Source organism: Felis catus, chromosome C1 (genome assembly GCF_018350175.1).
Source record: "Felis catus isolate Fca126 chromosome C1, F.catus_Fca126_mat1.0, whole genome shotgun sequence".
Lineage (NCBI taxonomy): Eukaryota > Metazoa > Chordata > Mammalia > Carnivora > Felidae > Felis > Felis catus.
The window spans coordinates 213,310,583-213,336,568 of NC_058375.1; the positions used below are offsets into that span (position 1 = coordinate 213,310,583).

The 25,986-nt window shown below is 47.6% G+C and overlaps 1 long non-coding RNA gene and 1 pseudogene across 1 annotated transcript; one reads left to right on the top strand and one right to left on the bottom strand.

Annotated features, from left to right (window-relative positions):
* Positions 1-7,509: 7,509 nt before the first annotated feature.
* On the top strand, positions 7,510-21,605 carry LOC101082843 (annotated as a pseudogene).
* LOC123379305 lies at positions 21,603-24,313 on the bottom strand. The gene is made up of 2 exons (XR_006583605.1): positions 22,983-24,313; positions 21,603-21,648 (listed from the first exon to the last, which is right to left on the bottom strand). It is a non-coding gene; the product is annotated as an uncharacterized LOC123379305 (long non-coding RNA).
* Between the last annotated feature and the right edge of the window lie 1,673 nt (positions 24,314-25,986).

The window sequence follows — 25,986 nt, forward strand, 5'->3', positions numbered from 1 at the left end:
CTTCCTGTCACCATTTCCATCAGAGAGTGTCCGGGGCCCAGGTTGCCAGAGAGTTCTGAAGACACGGCTTGTTCCTCCCTCTTGCTGGTGGGTACACAGGACCGCTTGAAGGGCTTTAGAGGGATGTGGGTGCCAAGATTAAAGCAGAGACCACAGAGAGACGCCCCCTGGACGGGGCGCCAGAGGGGAGAGGCTTGCCGGCTAATGGTGCATTCCCGTGGAGCCTGATGCGCCCGGGAGCGGGGTCGGGTGGGGGTGTGCACGAGCTCGCGGGCTCCCTGATGTCCCTCGGGTCAACCTGGAAGCATTGATACGGTTGACGAGAAGCACTGAAACAGTGGCTCCGTGCCGTCCGGGGTTGGTGGTACAGGGGACTGCAGGGTAGGGGGAACCTTGGCCTAAGTTGCTTACCTCTAGGTTGGGGAGAGCAGCTGTCCCCAGAAGAGTCGCTGGGGCCCTAGTGAGCAAACCAGCCGCTCCCTGCCTGGGCCCAGCTCCAGGCATCACGGAGTAGGTCAGATGCCCCCGGCTGTCTACACTGGGCCTCTCCTCCAGGGAAGTGGAAGGAATGGCTGGGTCCTAACGTAACACAACATCTAGGAGTGCAGAAGGGGGCACGGGACTAAACGGCTGTCCCTCGCGGCCCCGGCTGCCTGGGTCCAAGCCCCCAGAGGAAAAACGGACACGGCAGCTCTTCCAACTCAGCCCAGATTTTCCCATGTCTCAGACGACCAGCTGCATAATTTGAAGGGCCCAGTGCAAAATGAAAATGCAGGGCCCCTGGTTTTAAAAGGTAAGAATTTCCAGTTTGCCACAGCAGAGGGTTAAACCAAGCACACAGCCTGCTGAGCACAGGTCACACCCCCAAGTTGTCAGCCCCCTGTGTCCCTCATACCCTGTGAAGCCAGGGGCTCCAGAAAGCAGAGGGGGGCAGTAGGTCCTCTGTCTAACCCGAGCTCGGTCCACAGAGGACAGGGGCAGCAGGGAGGGACACCCAGGAGACTGGGAGATGGAGGGTGGAAGCGACGAGCCCTGGGCGGGGTTCCAGGGACAGCACTGTGTTCGGCTAGGACCTGGAGAATGAAGTTGAGAGCTAGAGGAGGCCGTTGTACCTGAAGCAGGAAAGAGCTCCTCTCCGGGGGTGCTAGGGTAGGGTGTGAGAAGGGACAGGAGGGGCGCCTGGCTGGCTCAGTCAGTTTAAGTGTCCAGACTCTTGGTTTTGGCTCAGGTCATGATCTCACAGTTCGTGGGTTGGAGCCCCAAGTCAGGCTTCGCCCTGACAGCGCAGAACCTGCTTGGGATTCTCTCTCTCCTTATCTTTCTGCCCCTCCCCCACTCACACTTTGTCTCAAAATAAATAAACTTTAAAAAAGAAAGAAAAGAAAAACGGACAGGAGCCTGCGAGGGAGGTAGGGCCTAGTCTCAGGCCTGCATTGCAGGAAGATGTTCAGACTTGATCTTGAGAGCAAAGGGACAAGGTGCAGGGGCCCTGGGTGTGCACCCCCTTCCTGTGGGCCCCGTGGACCTGAGGCTTTAAGCGGAGACTGCACTTCCCAGCATGGGAATTCGCTCAGCCGTGGGCCCCCAGGGCGGCCTTGCTGCTGACCCCATTTCAGACTTCAGGGGCCCAGGCCTGAGCTGGCAGAACTGGCAACCGAGTGGGGCTTCTGTGCTGCATGGCAGGAGGAAGGGAGGAAGGTCACGTTGCCCACCGAAGGGGGCCAGTATGTCAGGACCCCGCCCGACACAGGATGGGGAGCAGCCTTCAGCCCTGGGGGTGACAGTGCCTCTGCGTCCTGAAGGAGGGGTGGCATTCCTGCGCAAGAAGGGGAAGGAGGTCAGTCCTGGCTGGGAACATGCAGGGCATCAGGGACAGCGGCCAGCGGCCTGGCGGACAGGGCTGGAGATGGGAGAGACGGGGGTGGCAGTGTCCTGGTGAGAAAGGCGCGTCTGCTGGGGGTGAGGTTGTTTTCCGCAGGCATGGAGGTTCCGCAGGCACCTTCCAGAGCCGGGAACAAACAAGATCGGGTGGAACCCTCGAAACATGTCCATGACCCCGGTCCCGTTTGGGGCATGGAGAGGCAGCCAGTCCCGGGTCCCAAGAACATCAGGCTGACACGGCCCCAAGGCCGCCCCACCACTGTCCCTGGCTCCTCTGTCCCCTCAGCAGGAACAGGACTCCAGGAAAGAAGGAGTTGGTGACTGGGGACATTGCTGAGACCATGCCCACCCTACCCCGGCTGCCCAGAAGCATGGCTCCAGCCCAGAGGGCACCCCAGCTGACCAGCCCTCAGCCCGCTCCTGGCCTGGCTCTGCCCCTTCCACTCAGCCGGCCCGGGTTTCCTCGGTCTGCCTGGGAGTGTGACCTTGGTCTGATGCTGATCACTTGGGGAAACAGGCACAAAGGCCACTCGGGGCAGCTTTGCAGGTAACAGTGACGACAACTGCCATTTTATGGGGCTTAGTCAATATGCCTGGCATTTCACAGGTATAATGGGTATGACCTTAACTCAGGGCACAAATACGGAAACACTTCAGCGTTTCTCGTTGAGGGATGGAGCGCCAGCTCCTCCTGTGCCCCCACTGGCAGAAAACTGAAGCAGCGGAGAACATTCCAAAATACGCCCCTTTGGCGTAAGAATTCTCTGGAGCCGGTTATTCTTCAGAAACAGCGACACAGGAGCAGCTCTGAAGAATAGTGGAGGTTACTCTTTTGTAAGGGGACGTTTCATCTTGTGAAAGAAATGGGCACTTCGGTCTTCCCCTCTGTACCAGGGAGGGGAAGGTGGCTGGAAAGGGCTAGCATTACCAGTGCAGAGGGCGGGGGCTTAAGTCTGCCTGACGACCTGCCCCTTGTTTGCTGTGTTTTTCCGGGCAACTTCTCACAACTCCCCACGCCCCCTCCCCCTCCACCCCCACACACCACCTGTCCCGACATCCTTCTCTAATCTTGGGCTGAAGATGGCATTTAGAGTGGCGGCTTCGGCCATTTCGTAGAGTTTTAACTCAGTTTTCCTAGGTTATCTCCCGTGCATACAGGAGGCACCCATGGCGCTCAACTTCTGTTTATCTGTCTTTTATTACCGGAAGTCTAAGAAAAATGATTTTGGGGGGCGCCTGGGTGGCTCAGTTGGTTAGGCCTCTGACTTCGGCTCAGGTCATGATCCCACAGTTTGTGAGTTCGAGCCCCATGTGGGGCTCTGTGCTGACAGCTCAGAGCTTGGAGCCTGCTTCGGATTCTGTGTCTCCCTCTCTCTCTGCCCCTCCCCTACTCGCGCTCACTCTCTCGCTCTCTCTCTCTCAAAAATAAATAAATAAACATTAAACATTTAAAAAAAAAAAGAAAAATTATTTTTTCTCCCTCTCGGAGCCCACTTACTCCCAAATTGTACAGAACTCCAAAGTCTTCCTCAGTGGAAAGTCCAAAGACTTTGGAAAGTCTGTTGCCTGCCCCTCCACACGGTCGGTCGTGCCGTGGGGCGCAGCCTGCCCCGGGGCACAAGCTGTAGCAAGGCCCATGCTTCACACAAAGTGATTCTCCTCTCTTTTTTTAAAAAATGTTTATGTACTTTTGAGAGAGACAGAGTACAAGCAGGGGGAGGGGCAGAGAGAGAGGGAAACACAGATTCTGAGGCAGGCTCCGGGCTCTTGAGCTGTCAGCACAGAGCCGGACGCGGGAGCTCGAACTCACAAACCACGAGATCATGACCTGAGCCAAAGTCGGACGCTTAATCGACTGAGCCACCCAGGCGCCCCAAAGTGATCCTTCTCTTAATCACCCTCACTAGTGCAGCCCTCCTTCCCCCAAAGAGCAGTAGCAAGTTGGGGGTACTGAGTCCTGTGGCTCTCAGTCCCTCACACAATCTGCTCTCGGGCTCTGTCCCTGGCAAGCAAATTTCCAGGCCTCTCCTGACAATAGATTTTAGTCCTCAACCTGATCCTGGAGCAGGCTGACAGGGGGATGGGTCTCAAATTCTTTCCTCCCCAAAGGCCCTGGGCTTGAATACAACCTGCTTCCTTCCCTCCCATGCTGTCAGCTTCAAGGCCGCTTGAAAAGGGGTCCCCACGGCCACTCAGCCATGTTTACAGAACTATAGGAGATCACTGAAAGAACCCCAGCCTTAACAAAGAAAGCCTGTTCCCACAAGACTTACGCTGTCCACTTAGACTGAGAAGGAGTGGGGAGGGAAGCTTCTGGAGCCCCATTACACACCACAGTCAAGTGAAGAAACCACTCCCAGGAGAAGGGGCCCAGAGCTACTGTGTGACAGGACACAACTTGAATTTAGGTCTGTGCCCCTAAAGCCCTCAACCTGCTGTCTCCCAAGACCTTCATTCAACCCTTCCTTTTTCCCTTAGTGGTAACTTCCAGGTGTATTTGTGGATTTTTGCCCCAAAGCCCAGAGAGTAGGAAAATGTTATAGCCAATGAGTAGTTTGAAATCTGATATTTTGATGTGTGGAGGAGGCCAGGAGTATCAGCACTATAAGAAAAAAAATCCAGATAGTTACTTAAAATACTGTGAAGAAAATCTTGTTTCAAAAATACATTATGCTTGGGGCACCTGGGTGGTTCAGTCGGGTAAGCCTTCAACTCTTGATTTTTGGCTCAGGTCATGATCTCACGGGGCGTGGGTTCGAGCCCTGAGTCCGTGAGCTGTAAGTGCGGAGCCTGCTGGGGATTCTCTCTCTCCCTCTCCATCTGCCCTTCCCCTGCTCTCACCCTCCCCCTCTCTCTTTCTCAAGATAAAGAAATAAACTTAAAAATACATATATGCTTTAAAGCACAACCCCAAGCTATCTCCTTCTAGCCCAGTTCATTGTCCTTGAGCTATCTTGCGCCCTTTTAAAAATTGCAGGTACTGATGGCTATGGAAACACTTGTCCGGAAGAGCTTCCATTGACTTCTATCCCCCCTGTGGAAAAACCAGTTTTGCCTCCGTTTGCAATTCAATTCTGTCACTCCATATAAATTTGTGCTTGTCAATGTCTCCTGTGTGCGGGCTGTATCATCTGATTGTTCTCATGTGAATAAAATAAAACTTTACCTCGGGGGTCATTTTTATATCTGTACGAATTATAAATTTATCTTTTTCAGAAAATTCTCTTAACAAGTTTTTATATTAAAACGAACACAAATTCGGGGCGCCTGGGTGGCTCAGGTCACCATCTCTTGGTTCATGAGTTGGAGGCGGTGGCCAGCCCTGTGCTGACAGTTCAGAGCCTGGAGGCTGCTTCAGATTCTGTGACTCTCTCTCTCTCTCTCTCTCTCTCTCTCTCTCGCTCTCGCTCTCGCTCTCGCTCTCGCTCTCGCTCTCTGCCCCTCTCCCGCTCACTGTCTCTCAAAAACAAACACTGAAAAACGATTTTGTTAATAAAAAAAAATAAAACGACACATATTATGGAGCGGAATGCAATTTTTGCATGTACTTCTAGTACAAAATTTACATCTTGGAACAAATTTTACACCTCCCAGGTGAACCCAGGCACACAGCTCAATCCTTTTCGACAGGACTCAAGCCCCCAGGCCTGTCTGAAAAGCTCCCCAGGGAGCTTTGAAAAATGCTGGCGTCCAGGCCCCAACCCAAGCGGTTCCTTGCGAACCTCGAGAGTGGACGAGAGTCTAGGTGTTTTAAACAGCTGCCCAGGTCACTCGGACAAGCACCCCAGGGGGAACTAGTGGCCGGACGAGCATTTACTGACCCTGCAGTGCAGCAGGGGACCTGTTAGGAATTTATTTTAATCCGGTGCGGCCGAATCTACCAGGAATGCCCAGAATTCTTGCCCCCGCCCCTAGGCTGGGCAGCCGCCCCCCCCCCACCTCCCCCCACCCCGGGGCTTGTAATCGCGGTGCAGAAAAAGCGGTGCTGGAGGGCGCGGGCGTCCCAGGGCGGTCAGGCCAGCCGGCGACCCAGAGGCCATCCCAGAACCGCCCCGGGCTTTAGTGGGGACGATCGCGCTTTGCCATCGGGCTGGGGGCGGAGAGGAGGGCGGTGAATGGTGGTGGAAGCCGCAGAATCCCGGGGGTGCGGGCGGAGGACGGAGAGCGCGGCGCTCCGCTCCCCCGGAGAGGCGTGTCCGGGCGGGACGCACCTGCCGGCCCGCGGCTCCGCGGTGGGGGCGGTGCACTTACCCCCGGAGCCGGCTCGGCAGCGGCGGACCGGGCGCGGGGCCCCGCGAGGACCGAGGGCGCGGTGCGGCGGGAGGACGGCGGAGTCCTCGGCTCCCGGGCAATCCCAGGAGAGGGCGGGGAGCGCCCCCAACTGCCCACGTAGGGTATCGTGACCAAGGGACGGGAGGGACGATTTGCGCCGGTTTTGTGAAATCTGTAATTTGCGTTATTTGTACCCCAAATCCCCGGCGTTACCTGAGGGCATGTGTGCCCCACAAACGCTGGAAAGCCCCACACCAAGCTGTGTAACAGGAATTGTTTCGAGGTTTTATCCTTTTCCTTTGGCTTCTCTGTGTGAGGCTTTCTAGCACGTAGCACTGAGTCGAGAGGTAAAGTTTAGGAGGTAGAAACGTGCCAACATCCGGACGGACATGGTGGCTTTGGAGGGAGTGAGATGGTTGCGAGGTCTTCTGGGCCACCTTAGGGTCGCTATTTCAGGGGAAGGGGGACTTATTTTACCCACCAAGGAGATGAATTGCAGCCCCTTACAGTTGACAGAAATCACAGGCCAGGGCGCCTGGCTGGCTCCGTGGGTAGCAGGCCACTCTTGACCTCTGGGTTGTGAGTTTCAGCCCCACATTGGGCCTAGAGCCTACTTTAAAAAATAAAGTAGGGGCTCCTGGGTGGCTCGGTGGGTTAAGCATCTGACCTCAGCTCAGGTCATGATCTCTCAGTTCGTGAGTTCCAGCCCCACGTCCGGCTCTGTGCTGACAGCTCAGAGCCCGGAGACCGCCTCGGATTCTGTGTCTCCTCTCTCTCTGTTCCTCCCCTGCTCACTCTCTGTCTCTCTCTCAAAAATAAATAAACATTAAAAAAAAATTTTTTTTAAATAAGATGAAAAGGGGCGCCTGGGTGGCTCAGTAGGTTGAGCATCTATCTGGCTCAGATGGTCTCTGGGATGGAGACCCGAGTAGGGCTCTGCTTTGAGCATGGAGCTTGCTTGGAATCCTCTCTCTCTGTCTCTCTCTCGATCAGCCCCTCTACCCAACTTGCCCTCTCTCTCCAGCCTGCCGGGAGAAAGCACCAGCCACTAGCCCGCCCACCCTCCCAGGCCTTCTGACGTCAGAATGAAGGCCTTAGATATCAGGGAATAGTTTGCTATCACCGTAATTGTTTAATGTCTGAGCTCTCAGACACATGATGCAATACTCTAATTTTTATATAAAGCTAACATTGGATATAGCCAACATTGGTTAGGATATGTTTGGTTGCAAGTGACATAAAACTCAAGTAAAAGACCAAGGGCCACCTGCAGCGTGATTGGTCTGAGTCCACTAATCATCCAGGAGAGACACATAGGTCAGTGGTCCCACCTGCTGAAGCAGGCTGCCCTAAGCGATGGAGATCTGTGCTCAGGCAGCTGGGGCGCGGAAGCTGAAAATTACCCACCACGCTGAAGCCATGCACGTGGTCTGGAAGGCTTTGAGGCAGGTCTGGAAGGAGCGGAGCATCCCCCAGAGCTGCCTGCAGTTAGCTAAAACCAGCTGCCAGTGGAAAGGCAGGACTCACATCAGCCCAGCTCATCCAGATCCCATCAAACATTTCTTGCTAGATTTGTTTTATGTGATTTATAGCTGTGCTGTTTGGCACTTTAAAAAACAGAAAGTTCCCAGGGTGCCTGGGTGGCTTAATCAGTTAAGCATCCAACTTCAGCTCAGGTCATGATCTCACAGTTCGTGAGTTCGAGCCCCACATTGGGCTCTGTGCTGACAGCTCGGAGCCTGGAGCCTGCTTCAGGATCTGTGTCTCCCTCTCTCTCTGCCCCTCCCCTGCTCAAGCTCTGTCTCTGTCTCTCAATAATGAATAAATGTTAAAAAAAATGTTTTAATAAACATTTTTTAAAAAGTTTTTTAAATAGAAAGTTCCTTGGGGCACTTGGGTGGCTCAGTCAGTTAAGTGTCTGATTCTTGCTTTCGGCTCAGGTCATGATCCCACAGTTTGTGAGTTCGAGCCCTGCATTAGGTGGCTCAGTTGGTGTCCACTTCAGCTCAGGTCATGACCTCGTGGTTCATGAGTTTGAGCCCTGCATCGGGCTCTGTGTTGACAGATCAGAGCCTGGAGCTGTTTCGGATTCTGTGTCTCCCTCGCTCTCTGACCCTCCCCTGCTCATGCTGTCTCTCTCTTAAAAATAAAATTCAAAACACATTAAATTATAAAAAAAAAATCCATGTCAAACTCTGTACCACACACAGCGTATACTTCCTTTTGCACATGAAACGTTTACCACATGTGTGTATTAAGAAGAAAGAAAACATCAAGTATCCTCCAAAGCAGAAATCTGACAGGCCAAACACTATGTCCAGGATACAATAAACCAGAGATTAATCACAAAAGTAAAGCAAACAACAATCCTAGCCTCCTTCTTAAGTAACTGTCGAGTCAAAGAGAAAATAGAAACTATAATGGTTGATTGTTTTGAATTAGGAATACCACATAATTATGAGATAATGCCAATTTACGTCATTATGACTTCAAAGGTGTTATATGTCAGGCCTTAGCCCTAAGGTCGTGACTATTTGAACATTGTAAAATTTACCAACTTTAAATGCATTCATTTTTTGTAAGAAAAATTACTATAAATAACTGACCTAATATTTCAACTCAAAATTTCAGGGAAAGAACTTTAAAACAAAGCCAGGAAAAAGAAATAAGAAATAATAAAGAGGAAAGTTAATTTTAATAAATGTGAAAGCAGTAGAATTGATAAAGAAATTCAAAAGTCGATTTTTTTAAGATTTTATTTTTTTAATATCTTAAAAAAATTTTTTTTGTTTCCATTTGAGAGAGAAAGAGAGAGACAGTGCACGAGCAGGGGAGGGGCAGAGAGAGAGACTGAGACAGAATCTGAAGCAGGCTCCAGGCTCTGAGCTGTCAGCACAGAGCCCGACGTGGGGCTCGAACTCATGAGCCTGGCTCATGATGATGACCTGAGCCAAGTCGGACGCTCAACTGACTGAGCCAGTCAGGTACTCCTTAAGATTTTATTTTTATGTAATCTCTACACTCAACATGGAGCTTGAACCCACAGTTCTGAGATCAAGTCGCATGCTCCACCGACTGAGCCAGCCAGGCGCCCCCAAAAGTAGATTCTTAAACAAAAAATTAAGCACTTCAATAGTTACAGTTTCTGCCAAATTGAATAAAAGGAGAGAAAAGACAAATGCAATTAGCAAGTTGATGTAATTAACACAGTTTATAATGTAAAATTATAAGAATTACAATTCCCACATGAACATGTGAATGGGTTTTTAAATCTTATTGGAAAGTATGGTTCAAATTAATACAAGAAACAGACTCACAAAGAAAAGAAAATCCTTATGTTCCCCTAAGTGAGGAAGAACCTCAAAGCATTATCAGAGGATCATCTTCCCAGGGGCGCCTTTGTGGCTTGGTTGAGCAGCCAGCTCTTGATTTTGGCTCAGGTCATGATCCCATCGTTTGTGGGATCAAGCCCTGTGTCGAGCTCCCTCCCTCTCTCTCTCTCTCTCTCTCTCTCTCTCTCTCGAGATAAATAAATAAGCTTAAAAAAAAGTCACCTTCCCAGAGTCCCTGTAGATCATTTGGTCAGTAAGTTCTTTCAGATTCCAAAGAAATAACTCACTCCAGCCTATGTAAGCCACTGCTGATGTGGAAAAGGACAAACTGTCCAACCCCTTGTATGAAGTCAGTACAACCCGGATGCGAAACCCAGCAAAGCGAGCCCAGCTGGACAATGCCAGACTCCTGACATGCATCCAGAACCCCCTTCCATTTCCTGGTCTTGAGCTCCCAGGTTCTTGCCCTCCCATTTGTCCCTAAATCCTTTTGATCAATAGTCCCCCTTGTCCAGGGCAGACCCAGCCTTCACTTTAATCCCCCCAAGGGGCTTGCGTGCTGGATCATTCTCACCAAAGCTGGGTTTTGCTTGCTGCCTTCCTCATCACACTTAGTGACCTAGACCCGGTTAACCTACTCACGCAACACCCTGTGCCCACACTGCCGCTGAGTGCCTCTGACCCTGTAGCAACCCATGGGCATTGCTGACCAGCTACGGAGCAGAAGGCCCCCTTGGGGGCCTTTTGCATGCCAAGGCTGCCTCTGTTAGGTCTCTGCTAGAGACAGCAGACTAGACAGTGACCATCCTCCCCTCCTGGACATTGCCGATGCCCTCCCCACCCCCCACCTCTGTATTCACCCCACAGCTGCCTCACCAGCACCTCTGCATCTGCACCTCCCTGAGACACATCTCCCCTTCTCATGCCTTGTTCTCTTACAAGGGATGTGGATCCCACAGTGAAATGGCTCAAGTCCCTGGGGGAAATATGGTTCTTTCAGTTTTGCCACAAAGCTTTCCCCTATTCTGGTTGCAGTCACTGGTAACTGACAGAAACCCAACTCCAAACTTGGTCAAGAAAAAAAGAACTTTTAAGTGGATGTAACAAATCTCTAGGGCTTCGGGTATGGCTGGATCCAGGTGCCTAAATGATTGCCTTTCATCTGTTAGCTCTTTTTTTCTCTGAGTTGACTTGATTCTCTAGCAGGCAGCTTCAGACTTAGGTGGTCTTTACAGATCACACTCCCAAAAGAAAAAAAAAAAGTAAGCAGAGTTAGAAGAAAAAAAAAAAAAGGAGATACAGCTTTTGTGATACCAGAGAAGTCATTTTAGACCTCCAGCTATTTATGCCCTACTGTGATTTATGCCCTACTTGCCCATGCCCATTGCCCTACTTGCCCATGCACACTTCTTGCAGAACTTTCTACGAGGTGTCAGAACGGGGGAAAAATGCAAAGACCTCGATACTTAAGGATTTAAAGGGAATGCAAAGATGAATAGTCTCTACCAGGCCAGGAAATAGTCTAACCATAACAGAGACAATAAATCGGTGGTCAAACTCCCAGTGCTGTTTCAAAGGTAAGCAAGGCCCTGCATTCCTTACCCAGGATAACGATCCCGAGACCGCATCCAGTCTATTCCAGCTCTAGGCTCTTGGAGCATCCCCATGACCCTTCTCCTTGTCCAGTTATCTCTGCCTCTTTATAATTTAAAACCTCTACCCAAGAAGGAGCACAAACCTCATTAACATAACATACAATGTGTAGGAATGTTTCCTTAAGACACAGGCATGACCTTATGCCCGTCTCTACGTACAATGACAAAGATCTCCTTTCTGAATGTTCATCCTAAGCCTAAAGAAAAGAAACCCACTCACCCCTGCTCAGGGAGTCACATGGCTTTGGAATTTATTCCCCCCTCATCTCCTTATTCGCTGCAAATAAATTTTCCTTTCTGTGTAACAGCTCCGCCCGATGTAATCTCTATCTGTACCTCACCAAGGAGCAAACTCACATTCATTCAGTTCCGAAATGAGTATCTTTCCGATATTTCTGGCAAAAACTCAAGGAGAGAGTCTCATTAGGCCAGCGTGTATCATATATCGAAGCCGGACCAGTGTTTATGGCGAGGAGAACGGAGTCCACTAACCAGGATATCACTAAGGCCCGGGACAGGGTTAGGCCCATCCAATCCACATGGCCCAAGCAGGATTACAATGAAAGGGGGCTGTCAAGGAAGGATGGATTCCCCAAGGAAGGGGTTAAGAGGAAACAAAAATGACAAACTCAGCCTGCAGTGCCCCAGGCTGGGACAGATTACAGTTGACCCTCACACTCTGCTCAGGATCTGATGCTTCACACCCTTGGCCCCCAGATGAGCCTGGACCCTCCACCAAACCCTTTTCTCAAGAGATTGTTTTCCTCTTGGGCACTTTTTTTTTTTTTTTAAGTAATCTCTGTGCCCAAGGTGGGGCTTGAACTCATGACCCCGAGATCAACAGTCGCATGCTCCACAGACTGAGCCAGCCAGGTGTCCCTCTCTTGGGCACCACTGATCCTTCTTACAATCTGGCTTCCATTCTCTGCCCACCAAAGCCCATCAGGATTGTTCGTTTGTGACTGACCTCCAATTTAAACAGGTTCATGGATCTCCCCATGGGGCTTTCAGGTCTATACAAATCTGGAATTGCAGCTTGGACATCAGATTCTGAGTGAAGGAAAGAGGAACCCAGAGCAGAAAGAACAGGAATTTCCATTCTCTTTGCACAAGAAGGGGGCCTGCTTTCCAGAACTGAACGTGGGTAGTGAGCTATTGGTACCTAACAAATTATACCAAACTTTAACAACCCAAAACAACAAAAAACATCTCTGGAACTTGGGAGCAAATTAAGTGGATTCACCAAACACAAAAGTTCTAAATGAAAGATTATACAATACAGTTTAGTAGCATATTAAAAGTTCAATAGGGCAAAGGATCTGAATAGATATTTCTCAAAGATAAACAGCCAATAAGCACACGAAAAGATATTTAACATCACTAGTCATTAGGGAAGCAAATCGAGCCCACAATGAGGTATCACTTAGGTATCTCATTAGGATGGCTCTTATCCATGAGGATGGCTAGTAAAAAAAGAAAGGGGGGTGGGCCTGGCTGGCTCAGTTGGTAGAACATGTGACTTTTGATCTCAGGGTCATGAGTTCAAGCCCCGCATTGGTCATGGAGCCCATTTGTGGGGGAAAAAAGGGAGGGGGAGGGAATAACAAGTGTCGGCAAGGATACGGAGCACTTGGAACCCTCGTGCGTTGATTGGTGGGAATGTAAAACGATGTAGCCACTACGGAAAACAGTTTGATGGTTCCTCAGAAACCACTTGATGCAACAATTTTAATTCCAGGTATATACCCAAAAGAACTGAAAGCAGGGACTCGAACAGATACTTGTACATCGGTGCTCATGCAGCATTATTCACAATAACCAAAAGGTGGAAGCAGGCCCCAAAGTCCATCAGTAGATGAATTGATAAAGAAAACGTGGTCTATCCATACAGTGGAATAACTGAATGAAATTGCCACAACGTGGTACATACACGCTGCAACACGGATGAAAACATCACGCTAAGTGAAATAGAACAGACACAAAAAGACAAATACCGTATGATTCCACTTACATGAGGTACCTAGAGTAGCCAAATTCATAGAGACAGAGAGTGGAGTCGAGGTTACCAAGGGAAGTGAGGAGAGGAGGGAGGGAGTGTTTAAAGGGCACAGAATTTATGTTGCGGATGATGAAAAAGTTCTGAAGTTGATGCTGGTGATGGTTGCACAGCTCTGTAAATGTATTTAATGCCACTGAACTGTACATTTTAAAAAGATTAAAATGACAAATTTTGTGTAATGTATATTTTACCACAATAGTAGATAGATGACAGATAATTTAAAAAAAATTTTTTTTATGTTTATTTATTTTTGAGGGACAGAGACAGAGCGTGAGCCGGGGAGGGGCAGAGAGAGAGGGAGACAGAATCCCAAGCAGGCTCCAGGCTCTGAACTGTCAGCACAGAGCCCAGTGCTGGGTCCCTTCCTGGAGGCTGGCCACAGGTTGTACTCCCACCACCCCAGAGACAGGCCAATGAGAGGGTACAAAAGCCCTACCCCTGCCTCCATCCGGAACAATCTGAGGGATAGTCCCAGCTCCAGAGCTCCCATGGGAACTGAGACCTCCATTTCAGCTGCATCCCAGCCCAGCTGTTCCTGTCCCCCATCTCCCTCTCTCCCCCCTCCTCCCCCCTCTCCCCTCCTCCTCCCACCCCTCCTCCCCCCACCCCCAGGCGCTGAGCCTGAGAGCCCTGCCCAGTAAACCTCCTTTTGCAAATTTCCCTCTCAGAGTCTGGGTCCCGGAGACCTGCCCAGTGACACCACCTATACTTGCTCCAAAAAACTGAACCTCAATCTGATCTATTGTCTAGAAATACGAGGGGGCAGAGAACATGGTAAACACTACCCACAGGGACGTAATCAGCAAAACCAAGAGGAGGCCCGTTCTGCAGGGCAAATTACTTGATGTCATCGATGAACAAACAGCAAGAAAAGTGAAAAGAGGGAAGGAAAATTCACAGACTGAAAGAGACTCCAGGGGCTCCTGGGTGGCTCAGTCAGTTGAGCGTCTGATTCTTGATTTCAGCTCAGATCATGGTCTCACAGTTCATGGGATCGAGCCCCAAGATGGCCAAGATGAGCTCTGAGCTGACAACCCAGAGCCTGCTTGGGATTCTCTCTCTTCCTCTCTCTCTGCCCCTCCTCCGTTCTCTCTCTCTCTCTCTCAAAACAAATAAATAAACGTAAAGAAAGAAAGAAAGAAAGAAAGAAAGGGACTCCAAAGCCATGTGTGCCTCCTTTGAATGCAGGTTTGATAAGGAAAGTGAAAAAAAAAACAAAAAATGATGAGCTAATCAAGGAAATCTGAACACTGAATAATTGATGACAGCAAGGAATTAATGTTTAACTTGTAAGATGTGATAATGGAATTATTGTTTTATTAAAAGAATCATTAACCTTTAAAGATACATATTGAAATATCTTAAATTAATATAATGTTGGAAATATGCAGACAAAATATTGGGAAAATTGGAAATACAGATGAAATTATATAATATTGAAAATATATTTCAAAAATTTCTGAGGGTTGTGGGAAGGATGAGGGACAAATGAAACAAATTTGGACAAAGCTGGGGGCCATCGGGTAACAGGTTTTTCTGGTCTTTCTACTTTAATATGTGCTTGACAATGTCTCTAATAAATTTATTTTTTATTTTTAGTTTTTGAATTTTTTGAGAGAGATCATGCAGGTAAGCAAGCAGGGGAGAGGCAGGAGAGAGAGAGAGAGATTGAGAGAGAGAATCTCAAGCAGACTCCATGCCTGGCTTATGGCCCAACTCAGGGCTGGATCTCACGACGGTGAGATCATGACCTGAGCAAAATCAAGATTCGCACACTTAACCGACTGAGCCACCCAGGCGCCCCAAAAGATTTTTTTAAAACATCAATTTGAACGTAAAAGTTGGCATCCTATGTAATGGTAAAACACTTGGGTGGTTCTCAGCATGATCAAACGTATTCCCTCGAGGCCACAATCATGAGCTAACTGGGTCTGGAAGTCACAAAGCAAAAAGATGCGAAACAAGAAAATGGACACGAGAAATAGGACTAGTGAAAAGGAAGTTATGTGATTTGCAGATGACACAGTTGACTACTACAGAAAAACCAAATCAAGTGAAATACGTCACACTTATGACAGTGTAGCAAAGAGACTAAATGCGAGAAGAATAGACATGTGGGTTTTTTTGTTCTTTTTTAATGTTTATTTATTTTTGAGAGAGCACAAGCGGGGAGGGACAAAGGGAGAGGGAGACACAGAATCCGAAGCAGGCTCCAGGCTCTCAGCTGTCAGCACAGAGCCCAACGCGGGGCTCGAACCCACCAACTTCAAGACCATGACCTGAGTGGAAACCAAGAGTCAGACACTTAACACTGAGCCACCCAGGTGCCCTAAGACATGTTTTCTTATATGTTAATAACATTCAATTAGATTACATAATGGTGGGAAAGACTCTATCAAAATAACCAGGAAAAAAAATTACTAGGGGGCGCCTGGGTGGCTCAGTTGGTTAAGCGTCTATTGATTTCGGCTCAGATCATGATCTCGTGGTTTGAGTTCGAGCCCCGAGTTGAGCTCTGTGCTGACAGTGCAGAACCTGCCTGGGATTTTTTCTCTCTCCCTCTCTCTTTGCTCCTCCCCCGCTATCTCACTCTCTCTCTCAAAAGAAATAAACTTAAAAAAATGTTTGTTAATAAAATAAGAGGAGAAACATGCAATTCTTCTTTAAAAAATTATTAGGATTAAAAAAAAAACCATTATTTGGAGTAGCCTTAATAATAAATGTAAGAGATGTGTGAAGAAAGGTAAATTTTTTTCTTAGTGATATAAGTCACCTGTTCCAGGATGGAAAACTGACGGTTGTTAAGAATGTCGGTCTTTCTTGGGGCGCCTGGGTGGCGCAGTCGGTTAAGCGTCCGACTTCAGCCAGGTCACAATCTTGCGGTCCGTGAGTTCGAGCCCCGCGTCGGGCTCTGGGCTGATGGCTCAGAGCCTGGAGGCTGTTTCCAATTCTGTGTCTCCCTCTCTCTCTGCCCCTCCCCCGTTCATGCTCTGTCTCTCTCTGTCCCAAAAATAAATAAACGTTGAAAAAAAAATTAAAAAAAAAAAAAAAAGAATGTCGGTCTTTCCAAATTAATGTTAGTGTTTTAATACAATTCTAACCAAAATGTGGGGAGTCTTTTATGCCGTTATTGAAATATACGGACATACAATAATTTCACGTATTGAAAGTGGATAACGTAATAAGTCTGACATGCATACTCATGTCAAACCATGACCACAGTCAAGAGAGCGGGCCACCCATCACTTGTGCCCCTAGGCACTCTCTCCCTTCTTTCCTTCTTTGCCTCCCCCTCTCCCTTCCCTGGTCTTCAGGCAACCACTGATCTGCTTCCTACCATCATGGATCAGTTTGCATTTTCTGGAATTTTATAGATGTGCAGTCATCTATATAGCACCTACTCTTTTTCATCGAACTGCTTTTACCTAGCATAATTATTTACAAATCCACCCACCCTGTTGTGCGTATCAATAGCTCCTTTTCAGTCTTGTTTTTTTTTCTTTTCTAAGTAAGCTCTACATTGAATGTGGGGCTTGAACTCACAACCAAGATATCAAGAGTCGTATGCTGTATGGACTGAGCCAGCCAGGCGCCCCTCAACAGCTCCTTTTCATTGTTGAGTGGTATTTCATTGTATGGATATACTAAATTTTATATCTTTTTTATTTTTTATTAATCTTAGAGAGAGAAAGAGGACAAGTGGGGAGGGGTAGAGAGAGAGGGAGACACAGAATCTGAAGCAGGCTCCAGGCTCTGAGCTGTCAGCACAGAGCCCGACCCGGGACCCGAACCCACGAACCATGAGATCATGACTGGAGCCAAAGTCGGATGCTTTAACCGACTGAGCCACCCAGGCGCCCCATGGATATACTAAATTGTAATCAGTAGTTGAACTTGCAAATATGAAATCTAAGAATAATGAAGGTCAGCTGTATATACTGAAATGTATTACAAGGAACTGCCTTTCACGACTGTGGGGGCTGACGGAGGGGGCTGGCAAGCCCAGAATCCACAAGGGCAACCCGTCAGGAAGGGCTGGCTAGAACTCCATGCCCACAAGAGTTGAACTACACAGGCAGAATTTCTTCTTTCGGGAATCTTCCACCCTGCTCTTTAAAGCCTTTCAACTGTTTGAATTAGGCCCCCTTAGATTATGTAGGATCATCTCTCTTACTTAACATCAATTGCCTATAAACTTTCATCACCTCACAAAACACCTTCCTGGCAACACCTAGGCTAGTTCTGACTCCAGAACTGGGGGCTGTGGCCTAGCCAGGTTGAGACATCAAAAGACCATCACAGTCACTGGACGAGACCACGCTGTAGCTGCCATACTGAAGACAGAGGAGTATGATAAAAGCTACGTATTATCCCGCTTCACGTTTAATAATGAACATGACAGAACACAAGAGCCAGTGTTTTTGTGCCGGAAAAATCTCGCGAATGAATGGGAGAATAAAACCGGCGACACTGAAAGGGTATGGCACGTCTGGCCCTCCAAAAAAATGCATTTAAAGATGCAGGGGGTTTGTTTAAGGAGAGCTCAATTCGGGAAAAGTTGGAACACTCCCGACACTGGATGGGCTATCTCACAATAAGCTTTTACTGCCGCGGGCTCTGAAACTGCTCAGCCAAAGACAAATCTCCCACACTCTTCGAGAGACGTGTGGAAGGCAAAGGCATGCGCGAGGAAATTAACGAGCTACTTTTGGGGTTGGATCAGAGGACAACAGTGGAAGCAGTTCCTTGTCGAACGGTGTGATATGTTCTAGAATAGATGACCTTTCTTTTACCAGTGAAAGCAGGTCATTGAGGAAACAGCCTCGCGTTCCCCTCCAGCAGGCAAATGGACGAAACCGCAGACCCCTCTCAACGGGGGGCATCTCCTTGCTTTTGGTCAGAGGGACGCGCTGCCGCTTTCTTACTTTGTGAGTCGCCCCGTGCAAACTACAAAGGCTGTCGACGTTTTGGAAGCGCTAAACACGTTTTTTGCCAAATCGGTTGCGCCTGGAAAGAAACGCTTCATTCTCGGGCCAGATGGACCTCCCGCAAAGCTTATTTTGCAAACTCGAGGGATAAAGAGAGCTCTGCACGTCGTCATCGCTCGATGCTTTTTACGCAGACCGGCACAGGCAGTAGAGACTTGCCCAATATCCCTGCGAGATGTCTTGTCAACATTCATCAAAGTCATCAACTCTGTCGGAAGCAGGTCCCTCCATCACTGCATTTGAAAAAGTTTGCGAGGAAATGGGAAAACAGTTTATAGAGGGCTTCTCACTGGCTTTTAAAGGACAAGTTCTTTTTTATTTTTTAGTGTTTTTAAATATTTATTTTTGAGAGAAAGAGAGAGACAGAGACAGAGACAGAGTGAGCAGGGGAGGGGCAGAGAGAGAGAGAACAGAATCCCAAGCAGGCTTCAGGCTCTGAGCTGTCGGCACAGAGCCCGATGTAGGGCTCAAACCCATGAACTATGAGATCAGGACCTGAGCTGAAGTCGGGGGCTTAACCGACTGAGCCACCCAGGCACCCCAGAATGTTACTATTCTTTGAGAAAACCCTGTCTTCACCTAGTAAAGCAAGCCCTGGACGCTTAGATATATATCTATGCAAATCAAGATTTTCTGGACTTATACCAGAAAAAAAGAAAGCTGTTACAAACATTTTCATACAATTTTTTTGTGTGTGGACACGTTTTAATTTCTCCTGGGTAAATACTTAGAAACAGAACTGGAGTCATAGCGTAGGTATATGTTTAACTTTACAGTATTGTAAACTGCCGGTGTAGCTGTATGTTGAATTTTATAATAAACGGCCACTTTCCAAAATGGCTGTACCATTTGACCTTTTACTGGCCATGAGTAAGAGATTTGGCTCTATAGCCTTGACAACGTTTGCCCCGTCAGTTTTAACTTTAGCCACGCTGGGGGGTAGACAGTGGTATCTCTGTGTGGTTTTGATTTGTATTTCTCTGACGGCTAATGATGTTGAGCACTTTTTCGTGTGCTTTTTTTTTTTTTTTTTTTTTTGCAAATTCAGATGTCTTCTTTTATAAAGTGTCTGCTTAAGACTAGTCTTTTTACTGGGTTATCTTTTTCTTGAGGACTTGTCATCCTTTATAGTTCATGGGTACAAATCCTTTATCGGGAATTCATTTGTGAATATTTTCTCCCAACTTATGGTTGTCTTTTCATTTCCTTAACAGCGTCTCCCGAGGAGGGGCGCCTGGCTGACTCAGTCAGTGGAGCGTGTGACTCTTGATCTCTGGGTTGTGAGTTAGAATCCCACGATGGGTGTAGAGATTGCTTTAAAAAATAAAATCTTAGGGGCGCCTGGGTGGCGCAGTCGGTTAAGCGTCCGACTTCAGCCAGGTCACGATCTCGCAGTCCGGGAGTTCGAGCCCCGCGTCGGGCTCTGGGCTGATGGCTCAGAGCCTGGAGCCTGCTTCCGATTCTGTGTCTCCCTCTCTCTCTGCCCCTCCCCCGTTCATGCTCTGCCTCTCTCTGTCTCAAAAATAAAAAAATAAAATAAAATAAAAACGTTGAAAAAAATAAAATCTTAAAAATAAATAAAACACAAAACAAACAAAAAGTGTCTTCCGATGAGCAGACATTTTAATTTTGATGAAGTCCCATTTAACATTTTTCCCCATTTATAGTTAATGCCTTTTGTATCCTAAGAAATCTTTCCCTACCCTAAGCCATAAAGATATTCTCCTTTGTTTTCTTCTAGAAGTTTTATACTTCTATGTTTTGTATTCAGGTCTGTGATCCACCGTGCATTAATTTTCATATATAGGGTGGAGTAAAAGTTGAGGTTCGTTTTTTTTAAATATAAATAACCTAGTTTTCTAAACACTATTTGTTGAGAAGACTGTCTTTTCCCCCATTGAATGCCATAATGCCATTTTAAAAAATCAATCAAATCAATATATGAGGAATTACTTCCAGAATACTTCTCTATTTCATTGATATATTTATCCTCACAACAATAAGGCACTGCCTTGGTTTCTGCAGCTTTCTAATAAATCCGGAAATCATTTAGTGTGAGTCCTCCAGCTTTTTTTTTCTTTTTTCTTTTATTTTTGAAGGCCATTTTAGCTATTCTAGTCATTTGCATTTCCATATAAGCTTTTAAGTCATCTTGTCAACGTCCACTAAAAAGGTTGCCGAGACTATGATGATTGGATTGCATCTATAAATAAATTTGGAGAGGATGACGTCTTAACAATATTGTGTCTTCTCATCCACAAACGGGGTATATCTCTCCAGTTCCCTAGTTATTTCAGTTCTCGCAATGTCTTCTCATCTTTTGCTGCAGTTATTTTGGCGGTGAGGAAGATGCATGGGAGGAGGCTCCCGCAGGGACAGCAGCCGCGCGTGCGGCGAGGGAGGGAGCGGCGAGTAGCGGCCGCCAGGGCGGCGCCCGAGAGCGGGGTGGTGCGGGCACTGGAGAGCCGAGTGGGCCCCCCTCTGCCTGCCCTTCTCTTCCCGTCCGCACGCGAGACCCCGAGCAGCACCTTGGGCCAAAATCCATGAAAGGGCGCCCGACACTAACCACAAGGGGGCGCACGAGCCCTCAAAACAAGAACAGCAAGAAGCAACTGAACATATGGATGAAGTACAAAATCCAATGGTCAGACTTAATGGCCAAGCCGGTAAGGAGACTTTGCAAAGACAACAGAAACATAACAAACCCCGCCATTTTTTCAGGAGGGGTCGGAGCTGGTGGCCCAAATTCCACATCTGGGGGGAACGACATTTGTCAGCCATCCTCAAGTATCTGCACCGCTTGGGGAGGAGGATGAAGATGTGAGCATTGTTCGCCAAGAGTGGAAGCGACAGAACTTCAAGGTATTAAATCAGGTGACAGAATAGATTTTTATCTTGGTGAAAAACCTCACTTCGAAAACAAAGTGCTTTCCAAAGAAGTTCATCGGAGTGTTGATCCACCCCCAGGGCTCACGGAAGTCAAGTGGAAATCTGGAAAGGATTTGGCAAAACGTTCAAGTCAGACTCAGAATCAAGCCAGCAGGAGGAGAGAGCGTGGGAGCCAGAGGGTGTCCTCCTCTGGTTTACTGACCAGTCCGCGCCGGTGCGGGTGAGTGGGGTGGGGCGATCAGAGATGACAGGTGGCAAATCCATGGCAGCACTCCTTGGCTCCCGACATGGATGATGAAGAAGAGGAAGGAGAAGATGATGATGGAGGAGGAGGAATGGAAGATACTGACAAAGTGAGGATGAAGATGATGTTGAGCGGGAGGAAGGGGAAGGACGAGGAGGGAGAAGCCGACTCATGGAACAGGGATGGATTCCAGCCTTCCTTCCTAAATCGTCTCCAGTTCCTGGGAGCAAGTTGCAGCCTTTTTTTCCCCCCTCTCCTCTTGTGCTCTGTCGCCCTGTTTTCTGAGGTCCCGTTTCTCTCTTTTACACCAGCAAAGGCTCTCAACTATCTGGGGAGGAAAAAACCTTGAGCAGAATACATTGGGGGGGGGGGGGGAATCTCTACTCCTTTCTGTTCCAAATTCATTTTCATCCCTTCCTGTCTCAACAAAAACTTTATGGAATCAACACCACCGGGGAGCGGGGAATAAAACCAAACCACCTTCTGCTCCCTTAATTCGCTGGCCGCTGGAGGGCGCTAGGCCCCTGTGTAGAAGGGCATAGAAGTCTAGCTTTTCCCCTCCTATCTCCGTCTGTGGGCTAAGAGATTACACTGCGTCTCCATGTGCGTATAGAAGGTTGGCATTTACCAACGTGTATCAATCCACCTTCTCTTGTGTAAGAAAAATTTTTTTTAGGGGCACCCTGGTGGCTCGGTTGGTTAAGAGCGTCTGACTCGATTTCAGCTCAGGTCATGATCTCACAGCTGGTGAGATTGAGCCCCGCATTGGGCCCTGCACCGACAGCACAGAGCCCGCTTGGGATTCTCTCTTTCCCTCTGTGCCCCTCCCGCCCCCTCAAAATAAATAAAATAAACATGAAAGTTTTTTTTAAACTTTAAAAAATGGGGTTATGAAAGGTCAGCAAAGGGTGGATTTGAGATGTTTGGGTGGATTAAGGAGGCATTTTGACATTTGGCTTCTCCTTTGGCACGTTTAATTGTGATGTGTTTTACTTTTACAAGTTTTGACTTTAAATTTGTTCGTTCACATACAGTATCAAATTAGTTTCACGTGTAGAATTTAGTGATTCAAAATGCACGTACAACAGCCAGTGGCCGTCACAAGTGCACTTTTTAATCCCCATCACTTATTTAACCCATCTCCCCCCCCCCCCCCCCACCTCCTCCCTGGTATGATCGTGATGTTTAATAGATATCTCTGCATGTAAAATGACACTTTAGAAATAAAATTTTCTCCTAATAATGACTTGAGCCCTGCCTCTTGGTGAGACAATCAGCAGAACCTGTAGGATTTTATCTGGAATTGACCTGCTCCATTGTGGAGTGTTTGTTTAAAATTTGTTATTTTGTGTCCCTGGAAAGCTGATGCTCAGTGTTAGAAGTGAAAATTGCACAGGGGCGCCTGGGTGGCTTAGTTGGTTAAGTGTCCAACTTCAGCTCAGGTCATGATCTCACCGTTCGTGAGTTCAAGCCCCGCATCCGGCTCTGTGCTGATGGTGCAGAGCCTGCTTGGGATTCTCTCTCTCCTTCTCTCTGTCCCTCCCATGTTTGTGCACTCTCTCTCTCTCTCTCTCTCTCTCAAAATAAATAAACTTAAAAGTTTTTAAAGATATCATCCACTGTCTCCTATTTTTCTGATAAGAATGTAGCCATTATTCTTACCCGTGTTCCTTTGCAGGTAATAGGTCTTTATTGAGTGGCTGTTTTAGTCTTTGTTTTTGAACAATTCGGTTATGATGTGCAGAGGTGTGGCTTTCTTCTTGGCTCTGGGGGTTCTCATCAAATTTAGAAAATTCCAATCGTTATTTTTCAAAGAGATATTTTTCAGCTCCGTTCATTCTCTCCTGTCCTCCGTGGACTCAATTACACGTACATGAGGCAATTTGATATGGTCACTGAGGCTCTCTTCAGTTTTTTCCCCAATCTTTTTTCTCTTTGAGCTTCAGTTTGGATAATAGTGTAGGGGAAGTTCTGGGCTTGGAGCCCCTGTAACAACAGATAAGTTAACAAGAGAAAAATCACACAAATTTCTTTAATGTAAGTTTTACGTGCCATGGGAGCCTTCACAAGGAAATGAAGACCTAAGCAGTGAAGCCTAACTGTCGTTAAGTTTGACGGAGTGGAGAGCTGTGGGCACGCCTGGTATCCGACTCTTGCTTTCTGCTGGGGGCATGATCTCACGGTTCGTGGGTTCGAGCCCCACGTCGGGCTCTGTGCTGACAGGGCAGAGCCTGCTTGGAATTCTCTCTGACCCTCTCTGTCTGCCCCTCCCCTGCTCATTCTCTCTCAAAAAATAAAAAAAAAGAAAGAGTGGAGGGTTGTGGGAACATGTGACAGGACCAAAGAAAGAGAAGGTATGACCTGAGTTCATGCAACGGGGGCAAATCCCATTCCTTCATCTCCTCTTGGTGTCTCTGTCTTCAGAGATAAGGGTGCTCCTTTCAACGAAGGGCCTATGACCTGCCTCAGGGAAGGTCAGAGTCCTTCCGGAATCTGCTCTCACATTCCTTCCGCTTGAAATACTCAATATGCCAAGCTGCTGCTGTATTTCGGGGTAGCGTGTCCCAAACTCTGTCAATAATTTCTATTGAACTGTCCTCTGGTTAACTGATCCTTTCTTCTGCTGTTAAGCCCTTCTAGTGAATTTTTTGAGATATTTTGTTTTTCGGTTCTAGGCTTTCCATTTGGTTCCCTTCTTAGAGTTTTCATAGCTCTCCAGAAACACCTCCATTTCTTTATTATATATACTCCTCTTCTGCAAATTATTTAACATATTTATGATTGAAGTCTTTGCCTTAATATTTCAATATGTGAGTTATGTGTTTATCGACTTTATGATTGCAGACTACATTTTCATACTTCATTGCATGTCTAGTAATTTTTAATTTTTTTTTAATGTTTGAGAGCGAGAGAGACAGAGAGTGGGTGAGGGGCAGAGAGAGAGAGGGAGACACAGAATCCGAAGCAGGCTCCAGACTCAGAGCCATCAGCACAGAGCTCAACGCGGGGCTCGAACTCATGAGCTGAGATCATGACCCGGGCCGAAGTCAGACGCTTAACTGACCGAGCCACCCAGGCGCCCCTGTAGTAATTTTTTTTAAAAAGTCAGCTCTATGCCCAAGGTGGGGCTCATCCTCATGACTCCAAGATGAAGAGTCACATGCCCTACAGACTGAGCCAGCCAGGTGCCCCTAGCAATTTTTTGCTTACTGGACATTGTGGATGATGCGCTGTAGAGTCTGATTTCTATTATCCTTCTCTGAACACTGTTGAGTTTTGTAGGCAATTAAATTCCCAACACGTCATCTTGAGCATGAGAGGGGGCTCAGTTTCAGGCTTGAGGCTTTGTTAGGGTGAGCCTATTTTGGTTTTGCCCCGCGTCCTAGGCTCAGTCCTTAGGTGTGGGATGTGGCTGTTACTTCTGAAATATGGCCTTTCTAAGTCTCAGAGAAAAGCTTCAAGTGCTTATTAAAAGCCTCTAACTGGGCAGAATTTGAACTCCAAACTCTGCCTCCCCAGCACTCGGCAGCTGCTGGCATCTATAGCCAGCTCTGTTAACTCTCCAGTTGTTTTCCCCTGGGCTCGTTAGAATCTTGCCCTGTGCATACACAATGTAGGACTTGGCTGAGAATTTGAAGGCAGTTAAGTGTGCAGATCTTATGGCTCAGTGTCTCTTTTATTTTCAGGAAAATTTCCAGACTTAAACTCCAAACGGAATCCTCAGCGCAATAAGACAGGCCCCCTTTCTGATTAAACTCTGTGTCTGGGGATCCATGCTAACTCACGGGTACCCAACAGGAGAAAACTGGTTAAACATGGATCTCACCCAGTACCCTTATCTTCTTTTAAGGGTGATAGACATCTGTTTCAGTTTCTATCTGGTATTATCTGTCCAACAACTTTAAAAGCTGATTTATATTTTGTACAGTTTATAATTGTTAACAGAACGGTCTGTTTTCAGACACTCCATCATTACCAGGACCAAACTCCCTAACTTAACTGTATTTTAAATGCAAATACATCTTATCTAATGCATTAGTGAACACATAATTCTATCACAAAAGTTGTGCATACTTTAATAAATTTACTTCAATATAATTGATTTCCCTTGTAATCCTTTCTTTTAAAGCAAATAATCTTGAGAACGTTATTCTGAGAGGTTCAAAGTCTTTACCAGGACCCCCTACGTGCAAATGTTAAGAACTCCTGGCCTAGATTCTCTCCTGCTGCTATCACAGCTTTCCCTGCATTTGGGGGGGAAGGACTTTCTCCGGGGTTCCTTTGTTCATCACTTACTGAGTACCTACTGCATGTCAGGCACTGTCCTAGGCCCACGGGACAGAACAATGACATCAAGCCCCTCTACTCAGAGGTTAGCAGGGATACATGTGTGCTTTTCAGGTTTCCACGTGGAGGGCCCAGCAGTAGAGGAACTCTCCAGGCCTTTTCCCGGCACCGCTGGGTTACCTGATCTGCGGGGGATAGCCACTGGCTCCTATCTAGAAATTGGAGAGAATGAGCCTGTTGAAAGGCTCTAAGCCGAGGGCTGCTTGCTCTTCCCCTCTCCACCTCGGCTGAGGGTCACAGAGGGTCACAGCGCACACCGCTCTACTGTCTGCCCAGGTTTTCTAAGGGCGGGGAAGGGAGTTTCAGGCAGGAAGGAGGG